Genomic DNA, 23,704 nt, shown 5'->3' with positions numbered 1-23,704 from the left:
CTAAGGTCCACCATCCAACAAATACTTTCTTTTACTACTCAAAATGGTCATTGATTATGTTACCATTTAAATGCTCAGGAAGACTCCAATTAATATTAGAACCAGCTTCTATAAATGCTTGAATGATTAATTCAGGAAATGGCTTTATGAAAAGGTCTGATATCCTTCCCTTGGCCATTCAACTAATATTTATGGCCATTAATCTGACACTGGGAAGAAGCCTTAAAGGCCAAGGAATGGCCCATAACCGCTGTAAACTTCATTGCTGGTAACCCGTGCCTATGCATAGAGAACCTTCTTGATACTGGACTTGATTTGGGGCATGTTCCAGACTCACTCTGTAACCAAACCCTCTGGTTTGACTCAGATGAAGGAGATTAGACTCCTAAATATAATGACCCACATTTAAAATTAGAGAATGATGATACCTTTAATTATATTACCAAAGAAATTAATGAAGCTGTACCCTGGTTCAGTGAAAAATTGGTAGGCAAATGGAATGCCTCCATAACCCTACTATATAAATAACAGTTTCACTTACTGGACAGACAAATATTCAAGGCACCACTGGATAGGAAATCAATTGTTTATCAACAATAACATGACATATGGACTGCTAAGCCAACCAAATTCATAGGAATGTTTTTTGTTCCTATCTAAATTTAAGCTACAGCCATTCAAGATGGTAGTGTGCTGATGCCTACATGGCAAAGAATAACCATGATATCCACGTTACCCCTGACTGGTGGGTCATGGGATCCACCCTAACTCTCTCTTAATAATACTGAGTAATTCATCCTCTGTGGTAGTAACACAGTATACAGAGACTTCCCACCCAAATGGTCTGGATGGTATGGTTTACCATATTTTATACCCCAAATGACTAAAAAGGACTCTTTGAATTATATAAACTTAGGATTGTTTGTACATAAAGTAACTCCTCATAAGTTAGCTTCCCATGAACTTCCACATTTTATTATTCAAAAAAAGCTCTGGTTGGGGTGCCTGGGTGGCTCAGTTGGTTAGGCTTCCGACTTTGGCTCGGGTCATGATCTCAGAGTTTGTGAGATGGAGCCCTGCGTCGGTCTCTATGCTCACAGCACAGAGCCTGCTTCAGATCCTCTGTCCTTCTCTCTGCCTCTCCCCCACTTGTACTCTCTCTCTAACATAATTATTAAAAAACCCAAATAAACAAAAAAAGCTCTGGTTTTCATATGTTAGAGTGGTTTTTCCTCAAATGAGTTAATGAATTAGAAAAATCATGTATTTCTCCAACTATTTAAAAAATAAAAAACTATTAAATAAATGGTTTATCTCCAGTGGTACTGCAAAATGGAATAGGCCTTGATGCCTTGACTGCTCAACAAGGAGTTGCCTGTGCTACAACTGGGTAAAAAAAAAAATGTTGTTTCTATGTTGACCAATCAGGAATTATTATCCAAAATCTAAAGGATCTTAAATACCTGATAAAAATTTTTCATCAAATAAGTGACACCTCTTCCACAGATCTGTTCTTTTGTTAAACCTTGGCTCCAGGGGGCACTGGGTGGCCCAGTCAGTTGAGCGTTCGACTCCTGATTTTGGCTCAGATCATGATCCCAGGGTCATAGGATAGAGCCCCATGTCAGGTTCTGTGCTGAGCATGGAGCCTGCTTAAGATTCTCTCTTTCTCCCTCTTCCCCTCTCCGTGACTCATGCACATGAGCCCTCTCCTCTCTCTCTCTGGGAAAAAAAAAACAAAAACAAAAAACAAACCTTGGATCCTGGAAATTTTTCAATCCTTGACTATTTTCCTCCTTACAGTCATCATATTAACCTCCCTAGTGTGTTGCAAATGCCTCCAGTTCAAATGCCTGTCAGCAGCCACTTGTACACCAAATTAGTATCCAAAAGGATCAAGCAACTGGATGAAAACAAGAACAATATAAATGATGAAGACGGTGACTACATGGCCCTCCAGCCTGACAACTCATTTAATGGAAACAGTGAATATGTGACTCTCTGGCCTGACTACATCATCGCTGGCAACTGACAGTAACACTACTGGCTGGTCATGCTCTCAACCTGCTGAGAGAGTAACCAAAGAGGGTGGAACTGTCAAAATCAAACACAAATGGAGACCAGACTTGATTTCCTGAGCAGACAAAACCAGCCAGTCACACAAGCGAAGCTTAAGTTAGCTTATTTTGCAAAGACGAGCAAAGTTAACTTGACCCCTTCTTGGTAGTGCCTCTGCAAATCAAAAGCAAAAGTTAAATAGTTCCCCAAAATCAGTATGAAGTAACCACTAACCAATTCCCTTTCATTTGAAAAAATTCTAATACTGTAACCAATCACAATAAAGAATACTCATTGCCTTCATACTATGTGAGCTGCTTTGTAACAATAGATCTCTGAGCTTCAATTCCATGTTTCGGTATGAGTTTGCAAACTGTCTTTTTTGGAGTGTGCACAGTAAATTTTTACTAATTATTACCGATTTTACAGTTTTTTATGAACTTTTGACAGGCCTAAACTTTCTCTACAACACAGTATTTAAAATTTCTTCGTGGGGCGCCTGGGTGGCGCAGTCGGTTAAGCGTCCGACTTCAGCCAGGTCACGATCTCGCGGTCCCTGAGTTCGAGCCCCGCGTCAGGCTCTGGGCTGATGGCTCAGAGCCTGGAGCCTGTTTCCGATTCTGTGTCTCCCTCTCTCTCTGCCCCTCCCCCATTCATGCTCTGTCTCTCTCTGTCCCCAAAAAAATAAATAAACGTTGGAAAAAAAAAATTTTTTTTAATTTCTTTCCAGGGGCGCCTGGGTGGCTCAGTCGGTTGAGCGACCAACTTTGGCTCAGGTCATGATCTCATGGTCTGTGAGTTTGAGGCCGGCATCAGGCTCTGTGCTGACAGCTCAGAGCCTGGAGCCTGCTTCGGATTCTGTGTCTCCCTCTCTCTCTGTCCCTCCCCCACTCATGCTCTGCCTCTGTCAAAAATAAACAAACATTAAAAAAAATTAAAATTTATTTCCAAATCTGATACAAACCATGGGTTTTTCTCAGAAAAACAACAAAATGCACATCATACACAAGCATCCAGTTAGAATGAATTTAGGTACAATAGTTTCTTACCAGATTTCCTTAAAAACCTATTGATTTAAACTATTAGAGAGCTCTCAGTGATAGTACTCTAAAGCTTCTCATTGCATTCATTATTCAACAAATATTCATTGAAGGCCTCCTACATTTAAGCCTTGTGGGAGCTTGAGTGGGAGGGTGCTGTTTCAGATGCAGGAGAAAATTATGGAATATCAGAATGCAGGGGTTTAATGTGAGAGCAGGTGGTAAAAAAGTGGAGGCCAAATCCTGTATCTATTCAAATGTGAAGTTTGAAAATAAAGGAATGAAAGAAATAAGGTATTAGCCAGAGTTCTAGCAAGGCCAGGCAAAAGAGCTTTTCCCCCCCAAAATAGGGAATACTTTTTGAAAGACGAGATGATCACACATACTAGGGAGAAGGGTAATACTTGTACAAGTAAAAAATATCAGAAGTAAAATCAACCTTACGTTCAGATGCAATTAATCTATTTAATGCCTAATACGTGCTAGGAAATACACTAAGCAATTTCATACACGTTATCTTCTTTAATCCTCACGACAACCTTGTAAGATAGATAAACTTCTGAAACAAACAAAAAAAGACAAAAAGAAATACAGAGATGGAAGGAAGATGAGAGAGGTCATACCAAATGACTCTAATAATTTCAGTAATGGAAACAGGAGAAGAGAAAGAAGGAGGGCTTGACGGGAATAGACCAGAGCACTAACATTTACTGCCTACCATGTGTCAGGCACTGTTACATCTTTACATATAAATTCCATATAATCCTGTTTAGTATTTAGTATTCATTTAATTGAAGAATTTGAGATTGTGAGAGTGTCCCAAGATCTAACAGCTGGCAAGTGGTAGGGTGGTGATTCAAACCCAGGTCTACAAGACTACAAATGCTGTTTCTTTCCACTATACCACAATGCTGCTTCAAAATCAGGAATGTGCAAGGGAATAAAAGGATCATGAGGCTGCAAAGGTCCAGTTATAATTAGCATGAATAATGCCAATTCCATGCCCTCCCCTCCATGGGTTCAACTACCCAAGTAAAAAAGTATTTAGAATGGGAAGTTGCTAAGGTTGTAATAAATATGTGCTTTTTTCCCAACGATTTTTTTCCTTTATTTTAAGTAATCTCTACACCCAGGTTTGAGCAGGGCTCAAACTTACAACCCCAAGATTAAGAGTTGCATGCTCTACTGACTGAACCAGCCAGGTTCCCTAATATGTACTTTTAAGAACTAAAATAGGGCAGGCGAGTTCTAGTTTCCTTCAAATTCTTATTGTTCTTTATTTATTACCTACAAAATATTAGGCACTGGGTAGTCTTATAGGACTTGCTACCTAACCACTTGAAGCTACAATTTATGAATGATATTTGCTAGTATCATTATAGTCAAAATATTGTAGCACATATTTGACATTTGCGAAGACAGTAAATCTTAAAAGTTCTCCTCAAAGGAAAAACATTTTTTATTGTGTATGGTAATAGTGGGGAACTAGACTTATTGTGGTGACATTTTGTGGTGTATATAAATATCAATATCAAGGGGCGCCTGGGTGGCGCAGTCGGTTAAGCGTCCGACTTCAGCCAGGTCACGATCTCGCGGTCCGTGAGTTCGAGCCCCGCGTCAGGCTCTGGGCGGATGGCTTGGAGCCTGGAGCCTGTTTCCGATTCTGTGTCTCCCTCTCTCCCTGCCCCTCCCCCGTTCATGCTCTGTCTCTCTCTGTCCCAAAAATAAGTAAAAATGTTGAAAAAAAAATTTAAAAAAAAATAAATAAATAAATATCAATATCAAATCATTATGTTGTACACTTGAAACTAATATAATGTTATATGTCAATTATCTCTCAATTTTTTTTTTTAATTTTTTTTTCAACGTTTATTTATTTTTGGGACAGAGAGAGACAGAGCATGAACGGGGGAGGGGCAGAGAGAGAGAGGGAGACACAGAATGGGAAACAGGCTCCAGGCTCTGAGCCATCAGCCCAGAGCCTGACGCGGGGCTCGAACTCAGGGACCGCGAGATCGTGACCTGGCTGAAGTCGGACGCTTAACTGACTGCGCCACCCAGGCGCCCCTATCTCTCAATTTTTAAAAAGTCCAAAATTCAACACTAACCTAAGGAAGGGTTCTCATGTTGATCAAAATATCAGAAAATGCCAGCCTAAGAATAACTTTCCTTTCATTTTGAAAACTGATTTTAGTTACAAGGAATAAGAGTAAGGCCTAACACTAACAGACATAAAACTGTTGTCAAAAACCAGAATATAGGCCCACTTATTCTTGTCTTTTTATGACAAACTGCAAAAGACTAAAATGGATCAAAAAGATCACCAGGGATCTTCAATGGAAAACTAGGCATTGTGTAATGTACGCCTTTCCTAAATATCTGAGCCTATAGCATTTGCATCTTCCATGATCTTTGAGTTATTTTATAAATGTAAGTTGTAGATAACTGATAGCAATGCAAAGGATTCTTGTCCATATACATGCAAAAAAATTCTGTCCAGTGGAAGGAGGAATGATTTCCCTCATGTCCATGTAAAAAAAGCCAGTTTTACATCAATTTGTAAATTCACTTCAGCATTTTTTTTTAATGTTTTTACATTTTTTATTTTGAGTGAGAGAGAGAGAGAGTGCACACAGGTGGGGGAGGAACAGAGAGAGAGAGAATCCCAAGCAGCCCCAATGCGGGGCTCAAACTCAATGAACTGTGAGATCATGACTAGAGCCAAAATCAAGAATCAGACACTTAACAGATTGAGCCACCAGGTGCCCCCATTTCAGCATTCTTGATCATATATATACATACATATGTATGTATAGTATCTGAATTCTCCTTTAAACCACTTTTAACATCTTACAGGTTCTCCAATTAATTTAATTAAATGAAAACTTTTACATGTGTGCATTTTATACTCATGTGAAAATCATGATTTGCTTAATTTTTAATCCTTTAATAAGGAATTTCATAAAATATGCAGTAGATACAATGATAAATGAAAATTTTACTGCAAAAGCTTAAGGAAGGGAAACATCCTTTTCTACTCTGGTATATATATATTTAAGGCCAGATAAAACATACCTTGTCTCTTTTCAGTTCTGAAATTTTAAGACTCTAGGAACCAGTCATTGTTAAAGTTGGCCATTCTTGAAAGAGCCCATAACTGACAAAAAAATTATTTGAATGATATTCTCAACTGCCTTTTCCCCCTAATGCACAGTGTCAATGTAGCACTGTCTCAAGAAAAGAAACTTCATTATTTCAGAAATGCTTAGAATCTTTTGTCTGAACTACTTTTGTTAATTATAGTCACCAATAAAATAGATGATGCATTTTCATACTGAACTAAAAATCTACATTTGACAAATGCTTTTTCTAATCCAAAAGATTTTCTGCCAGTCAACATCTGTATAATCATAAGAATATTAACTACATCTGTGTTGTTTTCAAAATAATAATTGTCTTCTATTGGTGTGTGTAGCATTAAAAGACAGAATGATTAAATAAAAACTAATTTAACTTGAAAATATATATATATGTACACACACACACACATATATATATAGCTTAAAAAGACAAAACCAGAAATCAATATCCAAACTAAACATTAAATCTGCAACATGTTTTAAACTCATTAAACTGGTACATTAGGAAAAGGTCTGTCAATGCTCAGATCTGGCTTTCTAAGACCCAAATTAAAAATATCTTTACTACTACTAGCCTCAGTGGAATTACTGATTTCACAAAGCAGCTTTTTTCCTCACTCAGGATCAAACTAATTGCTGACACTCTGAGGAAAGAAAGAATAAAATCAACTTGTACCAAAATCTTTATACTCAGCATTCATTCAGATCCTTCCAAACTTCTCTCTTGGCTTATAACATGCCAGAAAAATATTGCTCTAGCAAGTAATTATTTTATCCAAAAACGAACAGGGCAATTTAGGTTGGAAATAATTTGCTGTCCATGTCATTCATAAATCCACACTACTGTATTATAATTCCTAAAATTAATGCATAATGCATACAGCATATCATGCATTAAATATTTTAAAAGTTTTCATCTAGTTGAAATTAGTTAGGTAATACTATCAGATTTAAAAGCATGAAAAGTTAACTTTTTCTTCTCCTCACCTCTGTTTCCAAACCAACAGGAACCTTTCAGGTAGTAATGTGTGTCAACTGGGAAAAAAAGAGAACGCAGACAAACAAGTGAAAGAGTTATAGAAGGCTAATCCCAAAAGGAGATGTTGCCTTTTCCAAGTTGCAACCTAACTTAAAGGGCTATAAGAAGTCTTCACCATTTTCAGGAGTTCAAGATAGGTACGTATTGGGGCGCCTGGGTGGCTCAGGCAGTTGAGTGTCCAACCCTTGGTTTCAGCTCAGGTCATGATCTCACTGTTCATGGGATTGACCCTATGTGTCCAGGCTCTCTTGGGATTCTCTCTCTCTCTCTCAAAATAAATAGATAAACTTAAAAAAAAGATAGATATGTATTGTCCTCCTTCTTAGGAATGTAACTCATTCCAAAACTTCTTGTTCTGACTCTTCTGAAGGTTCTTCTACTGCCACCAATTAGCATGTGTTTATAGGAGTCTATTAAAGCTTTGTAAAAGTATCTTTCAAATACCAAGTAAAAAAAAATAACTGAGTCATTTAAAATAAAAGCTTTTCCCCCCTACCCCAATTCAACAATGCATATAAATCTGGAAACCAAGAAATATAAAACAGGTAAATGATTAAGTACAGGCATTTCTTCTCCAGAAGTGGGAAGGCAGCTAATTCTATATAACTTCCTATTCACTAAGCTATCTTCTTCTTTCAGATCATCAGAGAATTTGGGTGAATCTCTCATAATGTACAAATCCAGAGAGAAAGGTAAAGAAAGATGTAAAAGGGGAAGAAAAAGAAAACAGAATGGAAAAAATACAAAAATGTAATGTTCACACTGCCTGTTCAATCATAAATACAGCAAAACATATTCACTGCTATGCTCCTTTCATCTAATGAAAAAAGGGAAAAAAACAAGACAATAACACATATCATAAAATACCTCAACTTTTCTATTTTACCTCCATAGCAAGATCACTATGCAAGGTGAGCAAAATCTTTTCAGATGGGGTCAGGCAGTAGAGCAGTTCTAGAGACCATTCCTTAATACTATTCTAAGTCTTTTATAACAGGGGCGCCTGGGTGGCTCAGTTGGTTAAACATCCAGCTTCAGCTCAGGTCATGATCTCACAGTCTGTGGGTTTGAGCCTTGTGTCAGGCTCTGTGCTGACAGCTCAGAGCCTGGAGCCTGTTTCAGATTCTGTGTCTCCCTCTCTCCCTGCCCCTTCCATGCCCCCTCAAAAATAAACAAACATTTAAAAAAATAATAAGTCTTTTATAACCTGATTTACCATCTGCTCTGGAGTCCTCAAGTTTAAAATTATTTCTATCACCTACCCACTTTTCAAGCGCTAAAAGTAAAGGCGGGGGAGGGCGCCTGGGAGGCTTAGTCAGTTAAGCGACTGACTTCAGCTCAGGTCATGATCTCATGGTTTGTTGGTTTGAGCCCCGCATCGGGCTCTGTGCTGACAGCTCAGAGCCTGGAGCCTGCTTCAGATCCTGTGCCTCCCTCTCTCTCTGCCCATCCCCTGCTCACGCTCTGTCTCTGTTCTCTCTCAAAAATAAATAAACATTAAAAGAAGAAAGAAAGAAAGAAAGAAAGAAAGAAAGAAAGAAAGAAAGAAAGAAAGAAAGAAAGAAAAGGCATCCAAATCAGCTTGGAGGAAGTCAAACTTTCACTCTTTGCAGACGACATGATATACTAATATGGAAAACCCACCATAGTGGAAAACATTCCACCAAAAAACAGCTAGAACTGATCCATGGATTCAGCAAAGTTCCAAGATGTAAAATCAATGCACAGACAGGGCACCTGGGTGGCTCAGTCGGTTAAGCATCCAACTCTTGGTTTCAGCTCAGGTCATGATCTCACAGTTTCATGGGTTTGAGCCCTATATTGGGCTCTGGGCCGGCAGTGCGGAGCCTGCTTGGGATTCTCTGTCTCCCACTCTCTGTCCCTCCCTCACTTGCACTATCTCTGTCTCTCTCAAAATAAACAAACTTAAAAAAAATTGTTTTAATCAATGTATGTAAATTTATTTCATTTCTATACACCAATAATGAAGCAGCAGAAAGAGAAATCAAGGAATTGATCCCAATTACAAGTGCACCAAAAACCATAAAATACCTAGGAATAAACATAACCAAAGAGGTGAAAAATCTATACACTGAAAACTAAAAAGCTTATGAAAGAAATTGAAGAATTTCTTCATACATACATACATACATACATATATATACATACAATGGAGTATTACTCACGATCAAAAAGAATGAAATCTTGCCATTTGCAACTACATGGATGGAACTGGAGTGTACTATGCTAAGTGAAATTAGTCAAAGAAAGATAAATATCATATGACTTCCCTCATAAGTGGAATTTAAGATACAAAACAGATGAACATAAGGGAAGGGAAGCAAAAATAATATAAAAACAGGGAGGGGGACAAAACATAAGGGACTTAAATATAGAGAACAAATTGAGGGTTGCTGGAAGGGTTGTGGGTGGAGGGATGGATTAAATGAGCAAGGGCCATTAAGGAGAGCACTTGCTGGGATGAGCACTGGGTGTTAAAAGTAGGGGATGAATCACTGGATTCTACTCCTGAAATCATTATTGCACTATATGCTAACTTGGATGCAAATTAAAAAAAATAGAAAATAGAAAATATAACCAATGAATTGAAAAGTATGGATAAGGAGATTTCCAGGCAGAATATTAATTGTCAACTAGTTTTTTTCAGCTAAGTATCATAAAGTACAGGTAGAGAAAAGTGAGAAAAAGAAGGAATTATATAATTTTCAATAAGAATATAGAGGAAATATAAAGGAGTCAGGTCTTCCTAGGTCCAAAAATAAAACTGTTTCTTCTTTTTGAGTGTTTATTTATTTTTGAGAGAGAAAGAGAGCCCACCTAGTGTGAGTAGGGGAGGGGCAGAGAGAGAGGGAGACAGAGGATCTGAAGTGGGCTTTGTGCTAACAGCAGAGAACCCAATGGTGGGCTTGAACTCATGAACTGTGAAATCATGACCTGGGCCAAAGGTGGACACTTAACCAACTGAGCCACCCAGGCACCCACAAAATAAAACGGTTTCTTACTTCCATATAGCAAACATTTCTCCAGTTAAGAAATGCCCTCTGAACAAAGATCAAATCCAAGGCAGTGTCAGGGAAACACAGACTAAAGATTAAACTTTTGTTTGGACCAAGGGTTGGCAAACTTTTTTTCTGTAAAGGGAAAGATAAATATTTTAGGCTTTGAGGGCCATATACAGTCTCTGTTGAACATTCTTCTTTTTTTTTTCACAACCTTTAAAAAGGTAAAAACAAATCTTAGCTCACTGGCAATAGTTTACCAACCCTAGTGTGGACTCCCAAGAGATTTAAGGTGTTGCCTTACAATTCCTTTCAAACAAAAGGCCTTCTAAGAATCTTAAAGGTTTTGTCCCACAAAAACCTTAAATGGAGCTGATTCAGGACATGCTACCCCAAAATAAGGTACCTCTGCATATTGAATATTTTAAGATGAAGAAGCTGGAGCAAATGGCAGAAACAGGAAGGTCACCCTGACCTTTCCTCTGCTCTTCTCCCCTTGAATAGATCATAAAATGCTCATGAGAGGTAGCCTCCCTATACCTGGAAGAAGAGAGCACTCCTATCTCTGAAGACAAAGGGACATAGAAAAGAATCCTAACGAATAAGCCTTGCTAAATTTCCTCCAGTTAACTACACTTACCTCATATTCTTTGTCCTATCACATTTCTCCACAACTGCCCAATCTTCATCAAACCTAGCATAAAAATACTCAGGTTTAAATCTTTCTTTAGGTTAAAAATAGAACTACCCTACGATCCAGCAATTACATACTAAGTACTTATCTAAAGAATACAAAAGTACTAATTCAAAGGGATACATGCATCCCAACGTTTATTTATAGCAGCATTATCTACAATAGCCAAACTATGGAACTAGCCTGTGTCCATCAACTGATGAACAAATAAAGACGAGAGAAAATATAATTTGTGTATATACGTACATATGTATATACACATATATACACACATATATACATACATACATGTATATATACATACACACACACAAGGGAATATTACTCAGCCATAAAAAAGAATGAAATTTTGCCATTTGCAACAAAGTGAATGAGCTAGAGAGTATTATGCTAAATAAAATAGGTCAGAAGTCAGGAGAGGAGAGAAATACCATATGATTTCACTCATATGTAGAATTTAAGAAACGAAACAAATAAGCACGGGGTGGGGGGGGGAGAGGGAGGCAAAGCAAGAAACAGACTCTTAACTATAGAGAACTGATAGTTACCAGAGATGGGATGGGTGGGAGGGATGGATTAAAAAGGTGATAGGGATTAAGAAGGGTATTTGTTGCAAAGAGGACCAGGTGCTGTATAGAAGTGTTCAATCACTAAATGGTACACCTGAAACTAATATTACACTGTGTGTAAACTAACTAGAATTTAAATTTAAACTTAAAAAATAAACATTTCTTCAGGTCTTCATTTTGTTATAAAGGCTTCCGGGTCACATAAAACTTATATTAAGTAAATGTGTATGCTTTTCTCCTTTTAATCTTTGTCAGTTTTTTTTTTTTTTTAACGTTTATTTACTTTTGAGACAGAGAGAGACAGAGCATGAACGGGGGAGGGTCAGAGAGAGGGAGACACAGAATCTGAAACAGGCTCCAGGCTCTGAGCTGTCAGCACAGAGCCCAACATGGAGCTCAAACTCAGGAGCCGTGAGATCATGACCTGAGCCGAAGTCGGACGCTTAACCAATCTGAGCCACCCAGGTGCCCCTGTCTTTGTCAGTTTAATTTTCAGACCCAGCCAGGGATCTTAAAAGGGTCAAGGAAACCTTTTTCCTCTTCTACAGAGCCTAAGGTAGAGAAAGGTTGATGTCAGTGTGTAAGTATGGCTTTTGTCTAACAGAGTGAACCCCTCAAAAAGATTCCTAGAGAATTTAAAATTCAGAAACAATGTCATTTGGACTAAAAAAGACAGTACAGGGGCGCCTGGGTGGCTCAGTCAGTTAAGCGTCCGACTTCAGCTCAGGTCATGATCTCAGGGTCCGTGAGTCTGAACCCCACGTCAGGCTCTGTGCTGACAGCTTGGAGCCTGGAGCCTGTTTCAAATTCTGTGTCTCCCTCTCCCTCTGTCCCTCCCCTGCTCGCTCGCTCTCTCTCTCTCAAAAATAAACAAACATTAAAAATAAAATAAAAAAGACAGTACAAAATGAAAAGAGGTTTTTGGGACACACACCCAATTCATGCTCAAATCACTATGGTTTAGGAAATGACTGAACTGCAAACAAAGGATACATTTTATAAAAAAGGAAGGAGAATTCAGAAGGCAAAACCAAGAGTATAGAGGATGATTCCTAGACAATAAAGCTGAGCCCTAATCACAGAAATGATAATATTGGCCTGGCTGGATTTCAGAATTGCTGTGGATCAGTGACTACTGTGTTCCTTACATTTTTCTTTATTTTTGAAAAGGAACGTCCACAGTGGTTATCTTATGCCGTCCACTGTTTCTTATTGGGTGGGCTAGATATGGGGAGAGATAACATACCTCTTTAGTTTGCAGGCCTTCAAAATGAAAGCAATGGTACTCAGGGAACCATACCCAAGGAGCTGTATCCAAACAGCCTTATCTGAACCTGGATCTGATTTAGATGACAGGATCCTAGACCTCAAGCCAGAGCCTGATGCTGTCCTAGATAAGACCCCCTTGAGAAGCAGTAAGTGTGTTTTGCACTTGGGAGGAATGTAAGTAAGTTGTGGCCAGAAGGACTGAGGTGCTTTGAAATATGTCTGCATTTTCTTGACACTCTTCCCAGAAAGAGGTGGGGTCTAATTCCCTTCCCTCTGAATATGGGTTGGCCTTAGTGATTCGCTTCTAACAAATAAAATGCAGTAGAAAGGACACTGATTCTGAATTTAGGTCATAAAAAACAATACGGCTCCCTTCTGGCGCTCTCTTATTTAGAACAAGTGCTTTTGGAGGCCTATGCTTCTATGTAAGAAGTCTGGCTACTATGAAGCCCCTAGGCTGAGACTACACAGAAATATAGAGACAGAGATGTCTGAGGAGCTATTTCAGCTCCTAGCTATTTGGACTTTCCCACCCAAGTGCCAGACATGTGAGTCTAGAAGGAAGCCTCTGAGATAACACAAGACCCATCACACTACAAATACATGAAAGAACTTGTGCAAGAATCACTTAGATCAGCCTAGTCAACACCCAGAACCTTGACACTTTTATGCCATGTTTGTAGTCATTTTGTTCCTTAGCAACAGATAACTGCAACAGCATGCCTGGAGACCCTAGCCTGCATGTTGGAAGGTCAAACTTAGCCTGCCTTTCTATATATACCAACCAAATGACCTCAGACAACATCTTTAGCTCATCCAACTCCTCCTCCTTCTTCCCCCTCCCCCAGACCCACTGAAATATTTGATTTGACCCTGGTAAAAAAATATTTTATGACTTAATACACACAATTACAATGTGATAATTATTATGTTTTAAATTGTACGCCAATCTAACTTTAAGTGTTACTTGAAACCACCTATATTTACACACATAGTCCATGCTTCTTACTAGCATATTATTTTAGTTATTTTACAAATACTTTTGAAATGATCAAGTAATGGTAGTCATACAACCTCCTCCGTAACTTAACACTAATTTATAGAGTCTTAAAATGTGGTTATACCTGCAACAGAACTAGAATAATTCTCACTAATATATAATAACCACTATTTCTAAGGTCTCTTTATTTTTAAATGTTATGATGTAAGTTCAGAGAAAATAAATCATCTGCATTTGAATATATACAATTCAATGTGTTTTAGATCACTGGCAGGGAATTTAATGTTCTAGCTCTTAGAAGAAAAAATGGAATTTGATGTTCACAGATTATAAACATGGTTAAGCTCATATTCCACTGAGAAACTAAAACAACTGAGCCAAGAACTAACTGGCTCCAGCAGAACGGAAGAAGTTACTCTGGAACAGGAAGAGCAAGGAGGCCTGAGGTGAAGATAACTTACTCTTAAAATTCTCCATTGTATAAGCATTCCCAAAGAGACATTTTAAGGAAAAAAGCCTTAATTGTCTATAGCTACCAAATAACTAAAACATCCTAAATTATTTAGCAGTTTAATTAACCTTTTCTCACTCTTTCCTAGACTGTCAAATGTTTGATTTAGTAAGCAAGCACTGAGAAGAAAAAGTCAAATATAATCACAATCAGTTTGAGAAGAAATTTGAAAAAAATAAGCATCCTGCATATTTTTTGTGATTCTTTGACCACTGAGTATTGAATACACACAAAGTTTGAGTAACTAAAAGGAAAGAGAAGGTCAGTATGCAAAAGTCTATTTAACCCACACGACATGGCTGATTTTTAAAAAAATTTTTTTTTTCCAACGTTTATTTATTTTTGGGACAGAGAGAGACAGAGCATGAACAGGGGAGGGGCAGAGAGAGAGGGAGACACAGAATCGGAAACAGGCTCCAGGCTCTGAGCCATCAGCCCAGAGCCTGACGCGGGGCTCGAACTCACAGACCGCAAGATCGTGACCTGGCTGAAGTCGGACGCTTAACCGACTGTGCCACCCAGGCGCCCCGACATGGCTGATTTTAATTATCAGCCTGGGTTTTGGGTCCTGATAGCAGAGTCATTTGAAAGAAAAAGTTTCTTTCTTACTCGTAGGCAAAAGCTTGGGCCCTATACAAATTGTGAAATAAATAATGGTCACTTCCCAAAGAGAATCCATAACTACTTAATTCTTCCTACCTCATGCAAAAGTCCCCGTTCTTCAGTAAAACTGTCTTTCACTGTCAGAAGGTACTGAAAAACACTAAATTCATTGAACACTTAAGAATGAATATTTGAGAGCCCCTAACCCTCCCATGAGATAAAAGATTATGAACAGTACAATGCAACATAGTGGAAAAAATTCTGGATTCCCCCCCCCAAAAATGCCTTTTAAGCTCTACATCAAAAAAAGGTGGCCTTCTACTTACCATTGTATCTCCCAGTACCTAGTACAGGGATAATAAACACATTAGTGAGCACTAAACACTTTACATAAATGAATAAATATTTTGCTTTTATCTCCCTTATAAGAAACTTGCATTTCAGTTCCACTCTACCAGTAACAAGCTACACAACCCTGGAAAAGTATTTGCTCTCTCAAGCTGTAAATTCCAATATACTGCACAACATAAAATGAGGTGAGGTGAAGACTGAGGAGGATTAGACAGTAAGCCTCAGGAGGACAACAACTCCATCTTATTCACCTCTGTAACCCAGTATCTAATAAAGTGGCTATGGTACATTCAAATATATATTGAATGAAGTTTCTTCTGGCTCTGATTCCAGAATTCTTTATTCATTTGCTTAGATTTGTTTTCTAAGCATATAGTATATAGTCCAACAGATTTAAGATTCCTTCTCTATACTCATTACCAGTGAAGGCCTTTTAAAACTAGAACACTTCTAAAATCTTCTCCACCTTGCCACACGGTGCTTTGCCTGACTGAAATTATTTATCCCCTGGATGCAGCTTTTAAAAAAGTAAGATCTGGAGGCACCTGGGTGGCTCAGTTGGTTAAGCATCCAACTTCAGCTCAGGTCATGAGCTCGTGGTTTGTGAGTTCAAGCCCCGCATCAGACTCTGTGCTGACAGCCCAGAGCCTGGAGCCTGCTTCAGATTCTGTGTCTCCCTCTCTCTCTGCCCCTCCCCCACTCACACACACACACACACACACACACACACACACACACACACTCTCTCTCTCTCTCTCTCTCAAAAATAAACAAACATTAAAAAATATAATAAATTGGGGCGCCTGGGTGGCGCAGTCGGTTAAGCGTCCGACTTCAGCCAGGTCACGATCTCGCAGTCCGTGAGTTCGAGCCCCGCGTCAGGCTCTGGGCTGATGGCTCGGAGCCTGGAGCCTGTTTCCGATTCTGTGTCTCCCTCTCTCTCTGACCCTCCCCCGTTCATGCTCTGTCTCTCTCTGTCCCAAAAATAAATAAACGTTGAAAAAAAAAAAAAACATTTAAAAAATATAATAAATAGGGGCACCTGGGTGGCTCAGTCGGTTGAGCGTCCAACTTCAGCTCAGGTCATGATCTTGCAGTCTGTGAGTTCGAGCCCCACGTCAGGCTCTGTGCTGACAGCTCGGAGCCTGGAGCCTGCTTCCCATTCTGTGTCTCCCTCTTTCTCTGCCCCTCCCCCACTCATGCTCTGTCTCTGTCTCTCTCTCTCTGTCAAAAATAAATAAACATTTTAAAAATATATATATAATAAAGAAATAAGTAAATAAAGTAAGATTTGAATAAAGACAGGATGCCAGAAGCAATGCAATTTTCCAGATTCTTCTGAGCTGGCTTTTGCAGTTTAATCTAATTGTGCTACTTAAAAACATTATTAGAAGTACCTGGAATAATAAGGTTAATCCATTTGAAATCCAAAAATGTATTCCACAGTCAAACACAAATGTATTATTATTCTATATGCCCATCCTTCAGCATAAGCGATTGAGAGCTATATACATTTAGTCAGGTTCACGTTTTTCATAGAATGCAACCAACAACTATCAGCAACTCATTATTTGGAGTTCTTTCTGTAGCACTATATAAAAGTTAATATTTAAATTTTTTAATTTTAATTTTATTGATTTTTGAGAGAGAGAGAGAGAGAGAGAGAGAGAAAGTGAGCACGCGTGCATGAGCTGGGGAGGGGCAGAGACAGAGAGGGGAAGAGAGGATCCAAAGCAGGCTCTGCGCTGACAGCAGCAAGCCCCATGTGGGGCTTGAACTCATAAACCAGGAGATCATGACCTGAACTGGAGATGGACGCTCAACCAACTGAGCCACCCAGGCACCCCTAAAAGCTAATATTTAAAAGGATCTTACGCCTTTGGAACGCTATCATCTCCAATTTAGGTGTATCCTTCAAAAAGTTGGCTCAACTCTGCTATCAGGTAGTAATGACTGCAATAAATTCAAGAACTTCAGCTTGAATAAATAATTATGGTTGGCATATTCCCAAATTATCCTCATTATTAAAGTCTAAAAAATAACTTTTGAAATATTAACCCATATCCTCACTAGCAATTTACAGTTTGTACCCAGACAATTAGCATTTACTTTATGTTCATTAAATCAACTATTATGTGCCAGATATTGTTCTAGCCCAACAGCCAGCAAATTTTTTCTATAAAGGGCCAGGCAGCAAATATTTTAGGCTTTACAGGCCATATGGTCTCTATCACAATACTCAACTCCGCTGCTGGAGCGTGAAAGCAGCCACAGAAGACACACTAATATATGAGCATGACTGTGTTCTAATTCAAGTCTACTTACAAAAACAGACAGCAGGCTGTTTTTGGCTTACCAACCTCTATTCCACACCTATGGGGAGACAGTAGTGAAACAAATTTTAAAAATTAATGTTAAGAGACACCTGGGCGGCTCAGTCAGTTGAGCCTCTGATTTTGGCTTAGGTCATGATTTCACAGTTGTAAGATCGAGCCCACATCAGGCTCCTCACTGAGTGTGAAGCCTGCTTGGGATTCTCTCTCTGCCTCTCTCTGCCCCTCCCGGGCTTGTATGTGCACACGAACACACACTCTCTCTCTCTCAAAATAAACACTTTTTAAAATTAAAATTAATTATTTACACATGCAAATGCATGCAGCCTATCACATACTGATAAATTCTACGGAGAAAAATAAAGCAGGGTAAAGGAGATAAAGAGAGCCAGGGCCTCACTGATATGGTGACATACGAGCCTTACACCTAAAAAAAGAGGAAAAGCCATGCTACCAACATAGGAAAAGCATTTCAAGGAGAGGTAATAGCAAGTATAAGGGCTTTAAAGAAGGAACAACTTGGCATCTTAGAAAAACAGTCACTGAGGCTGAAAGGACATGAGCAGAGGTCATAGGTAATTAGGCTAGAGAGGTAAACTGAGAACAGACTCTACAGTTTTTCAGGCCACTGTCAGAACTTTGTCTTTTACTCTGAGATGGAAAGTCACTGGAAGGTTTTGAGCAAAGGAGTGACAATCTAACTTGACTTACTTTTTAGAGGACCATTCTGGAGGTCTGCTGAGAACAGACTATACATAGACAAGGGCAGAAGCACGGAATCATTCAAAAAGCTAAATGTAATAATCAAAGAAAGAGAGAATGGCAGTTTGACTCTTAGTGGTAGCAGCAGAGATGGTGATCAGATTCAGTATGTATTCTGAAGGTAAAACACCATCAGATATGAGATGTTACAGACAGGCATCAAGGATGATTCCCATGTTTGAGGCTCGAGTAAGTGGAAGGATAGTCTCTATATCTTGATATGAGGATGACTGTGGGATGAAGCCTGGGGGAAACATTAGGTTTGAGATGCATGTTAGACATCCATGTAGAGATGTTAAGCAGGCAATAGGGTATATAAGTTTGAAGTTAACATACTTTTATGTTATGATTGTTCCCAGTATGTTTGAGCTCTCCAAGTGGTTATAAAGTCCTTAAGAACAAAAACACCACACTTTCACTTGACTCACAAGTATTATCCTCAAGACTATCTACTCCTAGTTTACACATAGTTCTAGTAAGATTAAATTTCTAGGTTCTGAATTCATGAAAGACAGAAGCAGCAAATTTAAAGTAGGGGGGAAGCAGCTGTAACAGAGATGACAAAGAAATAGAAATTACAAAACTAGAAATATCTAGCATTCTGAAATTATTTGCTATAGGAACAAACAGCTGTACATAAATGTAAGTCAGTAGTCCCTGAAGGCCTTTTGTTACAGCACAAAATATTTCTAATTATCTTTTGTTACATTTAGTGAAATTAATTTTTCAATCACATCATACATTTTTAAAATATTACTATTATAAATGGAAGAAATGGTGGGGCACCTAGCTGGCTCAGTAGAGCATGTGACTCTCAATCTCAGGGTTGTGGGTTCGAGCCCCACATTGGGTGTAGAGACTACTAAAAAATAAAATAAAATCTTGGGGCACCTGGGTGGCTCAATTGGTTAGGTGTCCAACTTCAGCTCAGGTCATGATCTCACGGTTCGTGGGTTTGAGCCCCGCGTCGGGCTCTGTGCTGACAGCTCAGAGCCTGGAGCCTGCTTCAGATTCTGTGTCTCCCTCTCTGCCCCTCCCCAACTAGCACTCTGTCTCTCAAAAAATAAAATAAAAACGTTAAAAAAAAAAAAAGTAAGTAAATAAGTAAGTAAAGTAAAGTAAAGTAAATAAATAAATAAATAAATAAATAAATAAATAAATAAATAAAATCTTAAAAGAAAAAAAAGGGGGGGCACCTGACTGGCTCAGTTGGAAAAGCATGCCACTCTTGATCTTGGTAGGGTCAGGAGTTCAAGCCCCACACAGGGTGTGGAGATTCCTTAAATAAATAAATAAACTTTTTAAAAAATTCAAAAATGAAGAAATGGTATGTAAAAGTGTTAATTATTTGAAAATTTCATGTATGCGTTATTCTCACAGGATTTGTTACAAGGGATCAAATGAAATTACATACATAAAAGTCATTTAATAAACATTTACTTTGGATTCACCCTGTGCTGGAAATGATGGATGTAAGAAAAAGCAAGCTGTCATTCAAGTTCAAGTCTCTTCCTGAGGGATGGAAATATAAACAATTATAACACAATGATCAGTGGAATGAACACAGACTCTGAATTAAGGTACCTGGGTTTGAATTTTGCCACCATTATTGGTTCACAGTTTGAAATGCTTATCATTCTTAACTTGACAGTCATTCAAAAACGGGTAGCAGGCCACAGTTGACCTATGAGCAGTAGTCTGCCAACCTCACACATACAAGAATACTGGCGGTGAATATGGTGATCAGAACAGATGATTCTGTTCCCTGGGTAAGATAAGGTTTGGAAGTTGGAGAGACACAGATAAATCAGCTATGTAACTCTCCTCTCTATTCTCTTTGCCTAGCTAACTGCAGCTCATCTTTCAGGTCTCTGTTCCCACATCACTAACTCCAGAACCTGCACTTTTCCCCCTTCCTATCCCTGAGACTAATCTGATGCTTTACCCTTTTTTTTTTTTTAATGTTTATTCATTTTTGAGAGAGAGACAGAAACAGAGAGAGAAGGGGAAAGAGGATCCAAAGCAGGTTCTGTGCTGATAGCAGAGAGCCCGATGCGGGGCTCAAACTCATGAACCGTGAGATCATGACCTGAGCAGAAGTTGGACACTTAACCAACTGAGCCACCCAGGTGCCCCCTGATGCTTTTACTACAGGATTCCAAAGAATCCTACTACAAAACATTCACATTAAATTGGAATTTCTTGTTTAATAGTCTTTCCTGCTAGATTGTAAATCCACGTAAGTGGGAACCTTTCTACATACTCAACGTGATATCCTGAGCATCTAGACCAGGGCCTGGTACATAGTAAGTGTTAGTTAATATCCACTGAAATGAACAAATCAAACAATAGCTGAGTCTCCCCATCCAGCCACAGCTTTTTCAGGAACCTGTGAAAACACAGATCCTTAAGCAGGTTCACTCCTTCCAGGCAGTACTTTACTCTCCCCAACCAGGACATAGGTCAAACTCTTTCTCTCTTAAAACTCCTGTTTCCTTGGCCAGATTTAAGGAATCTCAAGTTAACTCTCCCTGAAACCTCTTCCCTCTTTTCTCTTTCCAACCCTAATGGTGAGCCTCCCCAATTCCTTCTTGTAATCTTGCTGACGTTCCTCCAGCAAGCTAGAAACAGCATCATTTACCAGTTTCCAGAATAGCTAGGGTATTTAATAGGGCACTGAAAACATTTTGATGTTTCACTCTAAGTTTTCAGTAAGAAAGGGGAGAAAATAGAGGCAGGGAAGGTAAACAACAGAGAATAGAACAGGAAATTCTAACTTTTGACTAACTGCATTAACAGCTTCTTACTGTAAAACACCTTGGTCCCAGGAGTGGAGAGCAAGTAATAGAGCTGCAGCTCTTTCTGCCACTCCCCCAGCCTCTCTACCAGCACAGGCAGAAATGAAGAGACCCTTTACTCTAGAGCTTCTTCCCATACTCCTATCCCTCATGTGCTTATCCTACAATTTACCTGAGACATCAAGACTAATCTCATTACTAATCTCTTTATGCCACTTACCACAAGAATTCGAGGACTCTGATGTCATGCCAAATCCCCTAACCTCTCATCCCCATATGCCTAGGTACATCCCCTTTTGTGAACTGCTCCCCCTCTCTCCCATCCTTCCTCAATTCCTGCTCTAGCTGAAATCAAATTGCTGAGGCCATTGCTCTTTCTACAGTCTTATCCGTGGTTCCTCCTCTCCCACACTCCTTATACTACTGGGGCCTGAGCAGAAGAGTTAGGTATTCACCTTGTCCCTCACTTCTGCATCCAGATTATTCCTCTTTCTTCCTTCCTAAAAAAAGCCTCCTGTCAGACCATGCCACCACCTCCCACCCCACCGCTGCATTCATCTGGATATGCCTGAGCCACTTCTTAAGCCTCCGAGATTTTAGTTCCTATCTCACTGGACTGTCATAATTGCAAATGATTTAAATGCTCACCTAGATGACTGCTGTGTTATTTGGCTCTTTCATCTCCTTGATCTCCTCACATGCAACAACCCCACCCTCTACCCTACCATGGCCACTCACTCCCTCAGTCAATACCCTGTCCTAGAACTTGCCAACACAGTAACTACAGTCCCTCCATAATCTCTACTTCATCTGCACCCACCCTCCAATCACTATTTCCTATCTTTTCAGGTTGCTCCCTCTAGCACCCCAACTCCAACAATACTTTGACCTCACCAGGACTTATAAGTCATTGATCCCACTCCCCTCTCATGTCTTCATCTCCCACCTTAGCTTAGAGTTCAAAGTCCATTATAGCTTAGATTGAGGTCCATTTCCTTGCATGCACCTCAAGAGTCCTGACCCCTCCCTCACTTCATATTTCCCTGGCAAGAACACCCACCCCTATTAAATACAACTCCTTATCAAACAGCTAAACACTTTAGGACACTCAAAAGACAACTAGAAATTTGGAAACTGCCAGGAAACTGGATATTAAAGAATTATTAATTTTTTTTACATGGTAATAATATTTTTTGCAAGTGTCCATATCTCTTAGACATAAAATATGAAATATTTATGCATAAAATATGATGTCTGGGATTGCTTCAAAATAATATGGAAGGGTGGAAATAGGTAAGTGTACAGATAAAACAAGATTGGCTACTAGTTAATATCTGCTGAAACTGTGTACATGAGATGTACATCTGAGTACATGAGAGCTCTACTTTGTGTATTTAAAGTTTTCCCTAATAACATATTAAAAACAAAAATACAACTGTCTCACTAATCTGTGTCTATACCAATGCTGCTAAACATGGCTTTGAAATGAAAAGAACAAAAACACACACCCACATAACCATACCAAACAATCTCACTTAAACATTCACAATCACTAACTTCAAATGGTCTGTTGGCTCAACGTGACAATCCTATGACTTTTGCCTTATCCATTCGTTCTCCCACTCCCCTACAGGCCCATTTCATGTTATTTCCTCTCTCAAGTCACCAACACCTCCTCTCCATCTTCACTCCTGGCTGCTGCCCTTCCTTCAATTTCCCAGTGAAATAGGAAGCACTCACTAGCGCTACCCGCATCGGTTCCCATTTGCCTTGTCTTCCCTGTCCTTTACTGTGGCAGAGCTGACTGCTCCTGTCTAAGGCCAATGCCTCCACTTGGATACCAGATTCCAAGCCCATTCCCCATTGCCCAGCCATTCCCCATTCCCACCTCTGCATCAGCACTGTTTCCTTCTCTATGGATCCTCTCCATCAGCATTATATAAATACACTCTTATTTCTATTTTATTTTTATTTTTTTATTGAACCATAATTGACACATGACATTATATTCTTTCAGGTGTGCAATTATTTCTCTCATTTTAAAAGACAACTCTTTAACTCCAATTTCCCCTCCAGCTATGTATCCATTTCTCTGCTCTCCGTGACAGCAAAACTCCTAGAAGAAGCTGTCTATGCTCACTATCTCCAAATTCCTTTCCTCTTTTTCAAAATCACCCCAATGGGCTTATGGTCCCTGATTATTTCACCAAACCCTCTCCTGCCAAGATTAGCAACAACATGCAAATTTCTAAACGCAATGGTCAATGTTTAGTCTTCATGTTATTTACATATCTGCAATATTGGGCACATCACACATAGTCTTATTTTGTCTAAACGTTACCCTCTCCAAAACATCTGCTCAATGAGAAGAGAGACGTTTGTTTTGTTCACAGTTACCTCTCTAACACCACGAAAGAACAGTGTCTAGCACATTGTACCATATTTCACTGATTCAAAAATGCCTTTGCCCCCATATTTTAACATCTCTGAAATCCAGACACAACTAATGATATCTTT

General features: G+C 39.1%; 1 protein-coding gene and 1 long non-coding RNA gene across 2 annotated transcripts in view; both read right to left on the bottom strand.

Annotated features, from left to right (window-relative positions):
• LOC115518698 (translation initiation factor IF-2-like) overlaps window positions 1-23,704 on the bottom strand; it is a 75,739-nt gene that overhangs the window by 20,572 nt on the left and 31,463 nt on the right. The gene's annotated exons all lie outside the window — the stretch shown is intronic.
• On the bottom strand, window positions 7,209-15,133 carry LOC115518934. The gene is made up of 3 exons (XR_004343883.1): window positions 15,040-15,133; window positions 10,938-10,991; window positions 7,209-7,273 (listed from the first exon to the last, which is right to left on the bottom strand). It is a non-coding gene; the product is annotated as an uncharacterized LOC115518934 (long non-coding RNA).

Source organism: Lynx canadensis, chromosome B4 (genome assembly GCF_007474595.2).
Source record: "Lynx canadensis isolate LIC74 chromosome B4, mLynCan4.pri.v2, whole genome shotgun sequence".
Lineage (NCBI taxonomy): Eukaryota > Metazoa > Chordata > Mammalia > Carnivora > Felidae > Lynx > Lynx canadensis.
Note: the sequence above shows the minus strand (reverse complement) of the source record. Positions and strands in the feature narration are given on the sequence as shown.